Raw genomic sequence first — 13,263 nt, 5'->3', positions numbered from 1 at the left:
GGGCTCACCAACTAATATTTATCTGCAATCTTTAGCCACTTATTTATCACACTTCCATTACAATAGACATTGCAAAAATTAGATGATATTTCATAACTTATAATACGTTTATAATAATACAAGAGTAAGTAGCAGACAAGCATGCAGTCCACCTGATGGTGTGATCACCACCCTACCTGAGATCGGCCACAGATGCGCGGCTACCCCCAGGACTAGTTGTGATGCCTCGAAAAAGTATGTCTCCCTTACCACACCCTTCAAACCAGAACACAGCAGCGCTTAACACTGCTGTTATAATAAAAACAAGTGAATAACTATTGAGGTTTTAAGTTAATGTGAGAGTTAAATAAAAGATATGTATTATTGTGCAGACATTTATTTTATTTTATCGACATTTCTTTGGCCACCTTAGTTTAGAAGTCCGGTGGCTGATATCACTTTGATTTATTGCTGTAAAAATATAATACTTAAGTTAAAAAATATCCTTATTAATATTATAAATCCGAAAGTAACTCTGTCTGTCTGTCTGGTTGTCTCTTCTTCACGCCTAAACCACTGAACCGATTTTAATAAAATTTTGTACAAAGATAGTCTGAGACCCGAGAAAGGATATAGGATAGTTTTTATTCCGGAAATCCCACGGGAACTAGGGATGGCGATCTAAGATCGATTAATCGGAGAATCGATCTTTTGGACCAAAAAAACGATATTTTGATATTTTAATCGATATTACCAAGGATTGAATCGTAAACTATGGATTTGATCAACTGATGATCTTTAGCAAAGTTGTTGTCTATGAGCCCACGAAGGTTTAACAGTTGGTACGACCAGATGGCGCCACTGTCATTCCAATGAAGGAACGAATTTTCAGTTTTATGTATTTTAGTATGTCATATTATTTTCTTTTAAACGCGGGCGAAGCCACGGGCAAAATCTGGTAATTTATAACACCAAAAACTAAGCTTTTACATTAACTAAAACGTAATAATTGTTGCAATCTATTGTTGAAGAAGAAGTATTGTTGAAGGGTGTGGTAAGGGAGACTGACTTTTCCGAGGCGTTCCAGCTCAGTCCTCAGGGGTAGCGACGCATCTGTGGCCGACATCAGGTAGGAATATCTAATCCTATCTGGGGTTGATTACAGATGTCTATGGGCGGCAGTAGCCACTTACCATCAGGTGGACTGCATGCTCGTCTGCTACTCTTATGTTATAAAAAAAGGTTACGTAGCTCAAGGCCCACTCGTCCGTCCTTGGGACTAGTGACCAATGTGCATACAGTACGTCATCGTAGACGTCACCGGAGTACGTGCGTCGGGATTGGATGATTGCGGATGGAACTGTATGCACAAGCGAATAAGCGTCGCGGCGTAACCAGACGTCATAGCGTATTCTAATTATAAAAAATATAATTATTAGAATAAAAACTATTTCGACGTATAAATTTATTCTATTTAATTACGTACCGTCCATCGATATACTACTAATAAAGACGGTACCGTCATATTCGTTACATTTTGTGTATTTTTCGCAATTTCCCTAGCCTCTGCAGGTACATCATTAACTGTAACAATAAAACAATAATTAAAGAAAATATACAGGGTGTCCCGTAAGTACCACGACAAACTTGGGAGACTGACCTCTCAGAGAATAAGATATAACCTTTGTAAAAGTGTTACCGTTTTTGCACTATAAGTAGATTGTTTTATATATTTTTTTAAAAATTCAGCTCTTCGTCTCCTTTCGTTAACTGCGTGTACAAATTTGATGATTCAGTGTTTTTTTTTCTGTTAAATACTACTTATCTTATAGTTGGTCTATCATATGGAAATGTAAATTGGTTAAAAGATGTAAAGGAACCATGAAAAACGTAGGGTTATTTGTAGATTTAATTTTGTTTACAATTTTTTTATTGTCACTCGTGCAGCTGTCACTCGTGTAACGGCAGTGTATGGACAAGTTCCAATGTGTTTTACATTGACGGCACATCGGCCCGTCATAAACTCGGTGCCGATCTAGCGGTCACGCCGATCTACTCGAAATATCGGCGGCCGGGATGACGGTGCTAGGATGACGGGCGTGCGGTGGACAAGCTGCTATAGTAAATGTATGTACGCTACTTCGGCGCCGTCATCAATTATCGGTATCGGCTTGATATCGGTGGTCGGTGGACAGACAGCCTAAGGGTACTGGTATGATCAGAGCTGGATTAACCCTGTATGGGCCTGTAGGCAACACAATTTTCGGGCCCCTTTTCTTTACCTACTCTGACTGACTAAATAATGTTTTTTTTTTTTGCCTTCTACCCACATTCCTGAATACAATTCCCGATATAGGCATGGATGACGTCCTAAGGGCGGGTTCAGACATACGCAGGCTCTATGCGTGCTCAACGCGGGTTGGCTGCGTGTTAGTACGGAGTCTGCAGTGGGCCCCTGTCGATCCTGGGCCCCTAGGCAGTTGCCTACTCTGCCTTAAGATTAATCCGGCTCTGGGTATGATGTGTGGCAAGGGAGACACTTATACAAAACGCTCCTTAAGTAGCCTGTGACATCACACAGGACTCGACAAAGGATCAAACTTGGAGACGAGTCGCAAGCGCCTGTTATAAATTCTCCTGGATTAACTAAATAATTGGCCAAATGCAAGGCAATGCACGCCCCCCAGGATCGGGGACCCGAGGCGAACCGCTTCTTTTGCCCAATTAATATTTTTTTTTTTATATATAATATAGAGTAGCAGACGAGCATGCAGTCCACCTGATGGTAAGTGGCTACTGCCGTCCATGGACATCTGTAATCAACGAGGTCGGCCACAGATGCGCCGCTACCCCTGAGGACTAAGCTGGAACTCGGAAAAGTATGTCTTCCTTACCACACTTCAAACCAGAACACAGCAGCGCTTAACACTGCTGTTATAACAGAAATAAGTGTGGCGGTGGTGCCGCCGGCGTCGAACCACAGAGGGTTCTACCGTCTTCATCCGCTAGACAATAGACAATTTATCCGCCAGACATCAAACCATCAACGTTTTTATTACAAAATAGTTACTTACATAAACTATTTATAATGTCGGGTGTAGCAGAGCAGTGCATCAGAAACACTGTCAAAACAACCTGAAATACATAAAATATGTAGTATAACTACTAAATTTGTAAATCTATACATTAAAATATCAATACATTGTAAGTAATAGTATATAAATAACAATATAATTTCAACACTTAAAATTGATAACAAAAAATTGTCTAAGTCATATAATAGAATTCATCAACTGTATAAAATAAATTATGTATGTACGCCGGACAAACAGTCCCAATTTTTACCACGCTTTTATTAGCTTGGGTTGTCTGTATGTATGTATATATGTAACGGAATCTTTGAACTCGATTTTTACCCACTTTGAACGGTCCGAAAAATTTAAAATTTTGAACAATTATAAAGAACCGATGACAATACACAATTTTGATAATTTTATCCCATTTTCTCATCAGGATCGTAAGGAATCAGGATTAAGGATTTTCCTTCTGCGATTTTGGCGTGGTGTTTAGTTTTTAAACTATAATTATATATAGGTAGTTTCGTCCGTTGCGCAGCTCTTTTAGCAAAATGGGACTTTATACCAATAGGTTACTATACTCTTTGCTTTATACGCACCGGTCTCGCATATGCCACGTTTGCGTCTGCGTTTGCAATATGGGGGTGGGTAGGAATTATTCGCGTCTCGAGGGTACCCTCTTTGCTCGGGAAAATTCTCAAGGGGGTGAATACTCCCCGGATTTTTTAAATGTTCTTTCATAATAATGTAACATTATTAATAATATTATAATATAATGAGACAACATTAAAATTATACCAACCCCGCTGTTTAGCGGGGGGTTAACAGCTCTCGTGCGCAGGTCTGAATGAGCGGTGCGGACGCCATTTGCAATACATTTCTGATTGGTGTTCGATGGCACTTATCAATGTCTGTTTTTTTATGTATTTATATTGTTAAAATATTAAATAATCTTAATATATTATAATTAAACTTGATTTCCATAATAATTAACCTTTCAGAAATTACGTATAACAAATATTTATTAATATATTGATTAGTGGTGTGGCGACCTCCCGCTACTCGTCAAGAGGGGGCGCCACGAGTATCCTGAATCACGCTATCGAAGTTTTCTCAACATCTGGCATATATACAAACTCCGAACTTGGACTGTCGGAGCACGGCCACTCCCCGGGCAGGATCACCTAGCTCCGTTATTACGTTATCCCTCGTAAAAGTGTGTCCCCCAAACCACACCCTTTAAACCAGAACACAACAGCGGTTTATACTGCTGTTATCTTTTAAAAAATCCTTGTAAAAATCCTTTTTTTTTTTTCATTATTTTCTGTTATCCTCTGTGCAATATTGTTTGCGCCTATAATTGAGGTAACTCTTGTTTTATGTCTTGTGATAATTTGTACCTATATTTATTGTTGGTGTATACCTTGTTGGTGCAACAAAATAAATAAACAAAGTTATTAGACAGAAATAGTGGTCTAAGATCCCGATATAAGACGACCTTCACCGAGCTGCTTAATGGATGAAACGTTTTTTATATGAAATTAAATATTTCAAAAACTATATTGCAAATGGTTTTTTTTTATAATATAGGAGTAGCAGACGAGCATACAGTCCACCTGATGGTAAGTGGCTACTGCCGCCCCCAGATAGGATTAAATATTCCCACCTGAGGTCGGCCACAGATGCGCCGCTACCCCTGAGGTTAGTCCTGGAACGCCTCGGAGAAGTCTGTCTCCCTTACCAAACCCTTCAAACCGGAACACAGCAGCGCCTAACACTGCCGTTATTAGGTAAAAATAGGTGTGGCGGTGGTGCCGCCGGAGTCGAACCACAAAGGTTTCTACCTTCTTCTTACCTTCAAATGTTGTCTAAAAAATTTCAGTCCAGTGTAGTAAGAGAGATTTACTTTACCGAGGCATTCCAACATAGTACTCATGAGTAGCGGCGCATCTGTGGCCGACCTCAGGTAGGAATATCTAATCCTATCTGGGGTCCATGTGCGGCAATAACCACTTACCATCAGGTGGACTGCATGCTCATCTGCTACTCCTATATTATAAAAAAAAATGTTTAATATTAACTTACAAGTACAATTGCAAAGGCTCGTAGGAACTTCATTTTAAATTTATTTAACTGATTTTTAACAATGCAATGTTAGACGTCTCGATTACAACTTACAAGAAGATTATGAACGAAACTCTTTATATACTTGCCTTACATACCCAATTTATTATTTCTTTGTTGCATACTAGTTTTAAACCGCAGCTTTTCGTGTTTTTTTGTAAAACATTTATATCATTCAAAGTAGATTTGAAGTACTAGAACCCTCTGGTTTGACCACCGCCACACCTATTTCTGCCAAACAGCAGCAGTTTTAAGCTGTATGTTCTGTACCCTTACCATGAGTTTTTACGTTTTGACAAATATGACTGTTTTGGTATTTATTTACGTATTTGCCCATACAAATTCCAATCAGCGCCCCTAGTTGACTGAATCAGAACTATAGTGTCAGTAACCCATAGATATATTATACTAAGTCAGTAGGATAATATATCTATGCAGTAACCTAACATTAAATGTCTAAATTGACGAAATGGCGCTTTATGTTTTTAACCGACTTCAAAAAGGAGGTGGTTATCAATTCGTCGGTATCGGGTCGGTCGGTATGTATGTACATTGTACACGAATTACTCCGCCGTTAATGGACCGATTTTAATAATTCTTTTTTTATTGTGTAGGGACGAGCTGGAAGTTGTTCCCATTTAAATATGGTTAGCATCCATATATGGGTTCTGGAGAAAATGAGGGGAACTCCTCCACCCATGTAAATATAACAGCCATAACTTCGCCGTTTATGAACCTATTTTAATGCCTTTAATTTCGTGTGTAGACAATTGCTACAAGTTGGTCCCATTTAAATATGATGAGGATCAGAGCAGGTTCTGGAGGCAAAATATGTAACTCCTCAACCGATGGGTATAATTGAGTTTTGTTTGACGATATTTGGTGTAGGTTCTAATAAAATTGCAAAACCAGTTCATCATTGACTATTTAAGGGTCTGATAATGTGGCTCGGAGACAAAATATGTAACTCCTCAACCGATAGGAATAATTGAGTTGTGTTTAAAGATATTTGGTGTAGGTTCTAATGAAATTGCAAAGCCAGTTCATCATTGACTATTTAGTTAGGTTAGGTTGGAACATATAAGATAATATAAAACTAAGCGAGCAGGGCGCGGTAGCGCCCTGCGAGCGGGCGGTTCCAATCAATGTAAATTCAGACCTTACCTTCATTCATGATCACTTTTTTACAATTTTATATTGTATTAATATAAATGTTAGTATATGATCACTAAAAAGGATGAAAAAAAATTAGACTCATATTAGACACGCTGTTTACATCGTTATCCAACGAAATATATTGAGCGCCGACTTCAGAAATATGTACTAAACCAACATTTATTTCAATAATTTTTTACTTTGTAGTGACATAGAAGTCGGTTGTATTTTTTGTTAAAAAAATTTTTGTCTCTCTTTTTTGCGAACATGTGAGGCAGACAAACAGACTTGAGCACTTACTTATTGTTATGTTTACTCAGTCTGCTGAAGCAAACGGAACAGAATAATGGATTGAGTAAACGTAACGTAAATTTGAGGGATGTTTTGAAAACTCATGTTTAGGGTACTGGTTGAAAAGGTGTTGTAAGGGAAACATATTTATCCGAGGTGTTCCATCTTAGTTCTCAGGAGTAACAACGCACCTTTGGCCAACCTCAGATAGGAATCCAAGCCTATATTAATGCAAGCTTTTATCCATGACATCGTTAGCATTCACAAGTTTTTATCTATCCCTCGAGAAAGGTATATTTTCAGGGTAAAAGTTACCCTATATCTAAAGTAACCATACGTCCCGTTTTGAACTTTATTAATTATTCACTTTATTAATTATGTGTAAAATGATAGCATTTAAAAAAAAGGGAAAAGAGAATAATTATTAAAAAAAAAAAAAAGACAAACCCACTGAGTTTCTTACCGGATCTTCTCAGTAGAGGTCGCGTTCCGATCCGGTAGTAGTTTAAGAAATTATTGTAACTGACAATTTGTAAGTGCCGCCGTTGGCCTATATAAAATAAATATATTTATTTTCATTTCATTTCAAACGTTTTTCAATGCTTCGTCCCGTCGTCCCGAAATAAACCTCGGGACACAAAATTGTCCCGTTTTCCCAAATGACAATAATGGTAACTAAATATTAAAATAGTTTAATTAAATAACAATGTTTTAAAAGCATTTTTTTCATGTAATTTAGAGCAAACTTTTTCATCTGATACCCATGTCATCATGGGGTGGATAAGAAAATTTCCGCCGTCTTGATATTCTAGTAACGTTTAATTAAGTAACTTCTAATTAAGTAACAGTAAATAGTATACATAATTGTCAAAAAAGCATGGGAGTTATTTTCACCCAAACCATTTATCAGTTTTGGAAAAGCGCCCCACACTTTTTCCACAGTTATGCTATTTACTGTTCCTTAAATGATTTCTATATTGAAAATTATTTTCTACTTTTTAGTTGATTTTTATCATAAGAGCGTGATCTTTAAATTTTTTAAATTATATTTTTTCAAGTAAAAAGTAATTGACATAAAAAAATCGATGTCCCGTTTTGACTGCAATAATAAATGGTCACTTTACCTATGCAATGAAATAAACAAAGAAAGTCACATTTTCAATTTTTATATACATATTTCTTACTTGCGTGTGTATGTCACTGAGCTCCTCCTAAGCGACTGGACTGATTTTGATGAAATTTGTTGTGTGTGTTCAAGGGGACTTGAGAATGGTTTAGATTCACAATTTAGGCCGTGGGAAAAGGTTTTTTTAATATTTTTTAATTCGTAAGTAGTTATAGAATCGGAAACTATGCATTTGATCAAGTGATGATCTTTAGCAAAGTTTTTGTCCAAGAGCCCGAGGGTTTGGGAGTTGGTAAGACCAATTTTCGACAGATGGCACCACTTTAAATCTAATGCAGGTACAAATTTTCCGGTTTATGTATGTCATATTATTTCTTTAAAATGCGGGCGAAGCCGCGGGCACCACTAGCTATAATATAAATTAGGACAGACAAACAAACATCATATCAGTTTATATATACATAAATTCCAGGAAAACATGACTAATGAACAACACAGATGGCTTATTACGATTTTTGTATTTTTCCTTGAAACATAATATGGTAATAAGAACTAATTTGTATTTCAAAAGAAAGAATGGATAATAATATGCGTCTGAGCCTACTAATTAATGATGTGACAAGTCGGCCATTTTTGGTATTCGAGTACTTTAGTACTCATATAAAAAAGAATCGAGTCAGTACTCGAGTCCAGAGTACCTACTCACAAAGTACTCGAGTTACTTACGAAGTACTCGAGTACTTTGTAACACAGTCCAATAGTCCGAAGACAAAAAAGGGTGCCTAAACTAAAGTAAATAAAACAAGTCGTTACTTGCACAATTGTTGCTGTATTCACTAGTTTGCCTATATAAGGTACATAAGACTGGAGTCTGTGTACGAGTACCGTCAGTATTCGAGTATCACTGGTACTCGAGTATCACTTGTTAGTACTCGTATGCGAGTTTATGTAAGTACTCGAGTACTGAGTCGACCTGTTTCGGCATATCTCTAGTACAGAGAGCAAGATTTTCTGTAGAACGGAGGGATCGGTCATGGGACAAGTGTAGAAACTGGAAGCGTTGTTTGAAGTAAGCAGTGGGATTTATTCGATGTTAAATATTATATCTATGTTATTTACAATTATAATTACTAAATATAGGAAATTTTAAGTAATAAAATAAACTTTAAACTATAAACTAAAAAAGGACTTATTTACAAAATATACAAGAAAATTATAAATAAAAAAAGCCATCTAAAATTTCCGTGTGAGGCATGGTTCCCAAAACGCTGGCGGCGTTTCCTTGCTGCACGGCAAGACTTAATCTTTGTGCAAAATAGCCGCCAGCTTTTTGGTCATCGGAAGCAGTGACAAGTTTGGTCGACAAATCTGACATGAATTTTTTCATGTCAGATGACCATGGACCCATTGTCACTAAAGCAAGCGCCGCAAACAAGTAATTGTCTAATAAATTACTTTATTTGCGACGCTTGAGAGTCTGGGCATGGTCGGCTGCAGCCCCCGCTTTCACTGGAGTATTAGCTAGGTGTGAGGGGGCTAAAGTATCAACGCACGTTGCGTCCCATATCAGGGGTCGTCCGAGACTCCATGGAACTAGAGTGATTCCATCAGGTCTCTTGCCACCGTCTCTAAAAAGACCTGGGGGTTCTAAAGTCGCTGGTATAGAGACGGTAGCAAGAGCCCGACGAATCAAACTGTTCAGAGTCCCGTGACGATATAGCCTGCCGGCACTCCTGATACGGGACAAGCCATGTCAACCCAACGTGTCCACCTCCTGCCCACACGGACAAAAGTGAGACTCGCAAATCTTGGCACCGAGCCGGAGACCTATCTATAGAAATTCGCAACGTTTTAGGATCCAGCACGGTGCCAATATTGTTGGAAGGGAGTGCGTGTAGCCAATGTCCTGATTCACTTTGGGCAACAGCTAATAACAGCAGTGGGATTAAATAGTAAACAATAAGAAAATATTGAATGTGAGCATTCCGGCAAAGGCAAATTGGAAGCCACTTGACACAGTAATATTTTCGTAAGTACTCGAGTACTGACTCGAGTCGATCTGTTTCGACACATCTCTGCTACTTATTGGTACGGTGTAAAGAATGTAATTTATGTCGATCAAAGAACAAATAATTTATTTTAAACGGCGCATTAATCTTTATGATATCATAGTGTATACTTCTAACTAACTTAACTAACTAACTAAAATTATAAATAATATAAATATAAAGCCAAATCGCTGCCCCGCGGTAGTGTATCAAAGACACTAGCAGCGTTACCTCGTTGTATTGCCAAACTTATTTGTTGACCGAGGTAAGCTCCAGCTCTTGGGTCACCAGAGGTCTGAAATTCTCAATGAAACGCGAAGACAATTCTTTATAAAATTGCTTCGCTTCCCGTCCCCACGGTCCCATCGATTACAATATACCATATGATAACTTTTTATCCACTTATATATCACACTTCTATTACAAGAGACATGTCAAAATTTAATGACATTTCATAACTTATAATACGTTTAGAATACAGGAGTAGCAGACGAGCATGCAGTCCACCTGATGGTAAGTCACTGGCGCCCATGTACATCTGTTGATCACAGATAGGATTAGATTCCTACCTGATATCGGCTACAGATGCACGGTTACCCCCAGGAATAAGTTGTGATACCTCGAAAAAGTATGTCTCCCTTACCACACCCTTCAAACCAGAACACAGCAGCGCTTAACACTGCTGTTATTATAAAAATAAGTGTTGAAGTTTCAAGTTAATCTGAGGGTTAAATAAAAGATTTTTATTATTGTGCACAAATTTATTTTACTCAAACTACATTATATATTTTATTGACATTTCTTTGGCCATCTTAGTTTAGAAGTCCGGTGGCTGATTTCACTTTGATTTATTGCTGTAAAAATAAAATACTTAAGTTAAAAAATATAATTTATAAAATCAAAAACTAAGCTTTTAAAGTAAACTAAAAAGTAATAGTTGTTGCAATCCAAAAACATTGCAATGAACTTCCTCTAAGGCGCTCGAAAATTGTTAATCTTGACGATTATGATGAGGACAATGCCGACATGTGCAGTTAAGTGGTGCAAAAACACGAAATCGAAGAATATTTTTTTAATATTTTTCAAACACGAAAATAGATGTCACAATTTCAATTGTCAAACCTGGTTACATTTTATTGTTAGGAGTGAGTCTTCACTAATCTATGATATAAAAGAACAGAACTGAGACTGTCGGAGCACGGCTGCTGTCCGGTCATAATCACCAAGGGATGATCACAGGGAGATCTCCCGGCGCCAAATTGTTAGTAATTTATTGGGGGCCCTGGACACGGGGCCCTGTGCCCTTAAAAAGTTTGTCCACTGCACCGTCACCGAGCCGATACCGAGAACGAGATTATTTCGGGCCGATTTTAATTATGTCGTGACGGCGATAGTTTGTCCACTGCGACCGATATCGGCGGTTTATTTTGTTCCAGCTGTCACTCGTGTGACAGCTGTGTAAGGACAATTTCTAATGTGTTTTACATTGCCGGCACATTGGCCCGTCAAAAACTCGGTGCCGATCGAGCGGTCGCGCCGATCTACTCGGAATATCGGCGGCCGGGATGACGGTGCTCGGGTGACGGACGTGCGGTGAACAAGCTGCTATAGTAAATGTATGTACGCTACTTCGGCGCCGTCATTAATTATCGGTATCGGCTCGGTATCGGTGGTTGGTGGATAAACAGCGTTAGGGTAAAGACGTAATAGCGTATATTCTAATATACAAAATATAATTATTACAATCAAAACTATTTCTACTCATACCTTTATTCTGTTTAATTTTGTCCCATCATATTCATTAGACCTTGTGACATTTTGGCAAAAGGTTTGGTAAAGTTTCCAATCATTCCCTGCACTGTAACAATAAAACAATAATTAAAGAAAATATATAAGCAACTAGCTGACGGCAAACGTTGTTGCCATATAAATAAAAAAATGTTAAGGGTGAACAACCCTTATCACTTAGGGGTATGAAAAATAGATAGTAGCCGATTCTCAGACCTACTGAATATGCATATACAATTTGGTGAAATCGGTAAAGCCGTTTCGGAGGAGTACGATAACTAACATTGTGACACGAGAATTTTATATATAAGAAATACAGAATGATTTTTTCAAATGGGCCTCCAGGTCTTCAGGCCCAGCTTCGCTAATTCAAACTATAAAAAATAGCGAAAAATGCTGAAAGGAGTTACGAGGCCGATTTTTATAAAAAATGAAATAAAATTTAATATTAGGGTTCTCCATACAACAAATCGGTATTTTTTTTTTATAATGTCGGAGTAGCAGACGAGCATGCAGTCCACCTGATGGTAAGTAGCTACTGCCGCCCATGGACATTTCTAATCAACCCCAGATAGGATTAGATATTCCTACCTGAGGTCGGCCACAGATGCGCCGCTACCCCTGAGGACTAAGCTGGAACGCCTCGGAAAAGTCTGTCTCCCTTACCACACCCTTCAAACCGGAACACAGCAGCGCTTAACACTGCTGTTATTAGGTAGAAATAGGTGTGGCGGTGGTGCCGGAGTCGAACCGCAAAGGGTTCTACCACCTTTAAAACGGTATTTTTCGAAACTGTTAAACCGTACTAAGACAGTTGAATTTTTTACAATCCATTTTACATATTACTGCTATTATAATAAATACAAATAAGAACAATAAAATATATGCTATGTTACACGTGGTACGGAAGCCTCCATGTGCGAGGTCGACTCGTACTTGGCGAATTATTATTTTAAAATCTTTACTTACTTTCTCCCACCATACCGTTGGGCATAGCAGAGCATGGCTGCATCAGAAACACTGCCAAAACCACCTGAAATACATAAAATACTTTATATTTTAATTGTTAGACACAATGACGGTGGTAGAACCCTCTGTGGTTCGACTCCGGCGGCACCACCGCTACACCTATTTCTGTTATAACAGCAGTGTTAGGCGCTGCTGTGTTCCGTTTTGAAGGGTGTGGTAAGGGAGACATACTTTTCCGAGGCGTTCCAGCTTAGTCCTCAGGGGTAGCGGCGCATCTGTGGCCGACCTCAGGTAGGAATATAATCCTATCTGAGGTCGATTACAGATGTCCATACGGCAGTAGCTACTTACCATCAGGTGGACTGCATGCTCGTCTGCTACTCCTGTATTATAAAAAAATACTTACAAGTACTACTGCAATGGCTAGTAGGAACTTCATTTTTAACTTTAAATATTTCACTGATTTCTGACAACTCAATATCAGGCGACGTCTCGATTACAACTTGGTAAGGTTATGAACGAAACTCCTTATATAGTTACCTTACATGCCCAATTTATTGTTTGTTTCTTGCATACTAGTGTTATACCGTGGCGTTTCGTTATATTATTCGTAAAACAAAAAAAAATGCATTTAAAGTTCCTTTAAAATAAAACATTCATAAATTGGAATGATGACAGTATTAAAAAATCAAAGAATAAATGATTT

At 38.2% G+C, this 13,263-nt stretch overlaps 2 long non-coding RNA genes across 2 annotated transcripts; both read right to left on the bottom strand.

The window, feature by feature from the left end:
* Positions 1–360: 360 nt before the first annotated feature.
* Positions 361–3,123, bottom strand: LOC140755578 (uncharacterized). The gene is made up of 3 exons (XR_012103806.1): positions 3,054–3,123; positions 1,466–1,563; positions 361–450 (listed from the first exon to the last, which is right to left on the bottom strand). It is a non-coding gene; the product is annotated as an uncharacterized LOC140755578 (long non-coding RNA).
* A 7,418-nt stretch (positions 3,124–10,541) lies between these two features.
* Positions 10,542–13,098, bottom strand: LOC140755513 (uncharacterized). The gene is made up of 4 exons (XR_012103783.1): positions 12,964–13,098; positions 12,558–12,621; positions 11,568–11,658; positions 10,542–10,654 (listed from the first exon to the last, which is right to left on the bottom strand). It is a non-coding gene; the product is annotated as an uncharacterized LOC140755513 (long non-coding RNA).
* Positions 13,099–13,263: the final 165 nt, after the last annotated feature.

This window comes from Epargyreus clarus, unplaced genomic scaffold (genome assembly GCF_041222505.1).
Source record: "Epargyreus clarus isolate Ecla_fem2 unplaced genomic scaffold, WU_Ecla_fem_2.2 ptg000033l, whole genome shotgun sequence".
Taxonomy (NCBI): domain Eukaryota; kingdom Metazoa; phylum Arthropoda; class Insecta; order Lepidoptera; family Hesperiidae; genus Epargyreus; species Epargyreus clarus.
The sequence above is the reverse complement of the archived record's forward strand: the minus strand, read 5'-3'. Positions and strand labels throughout refer to the sequence as shown.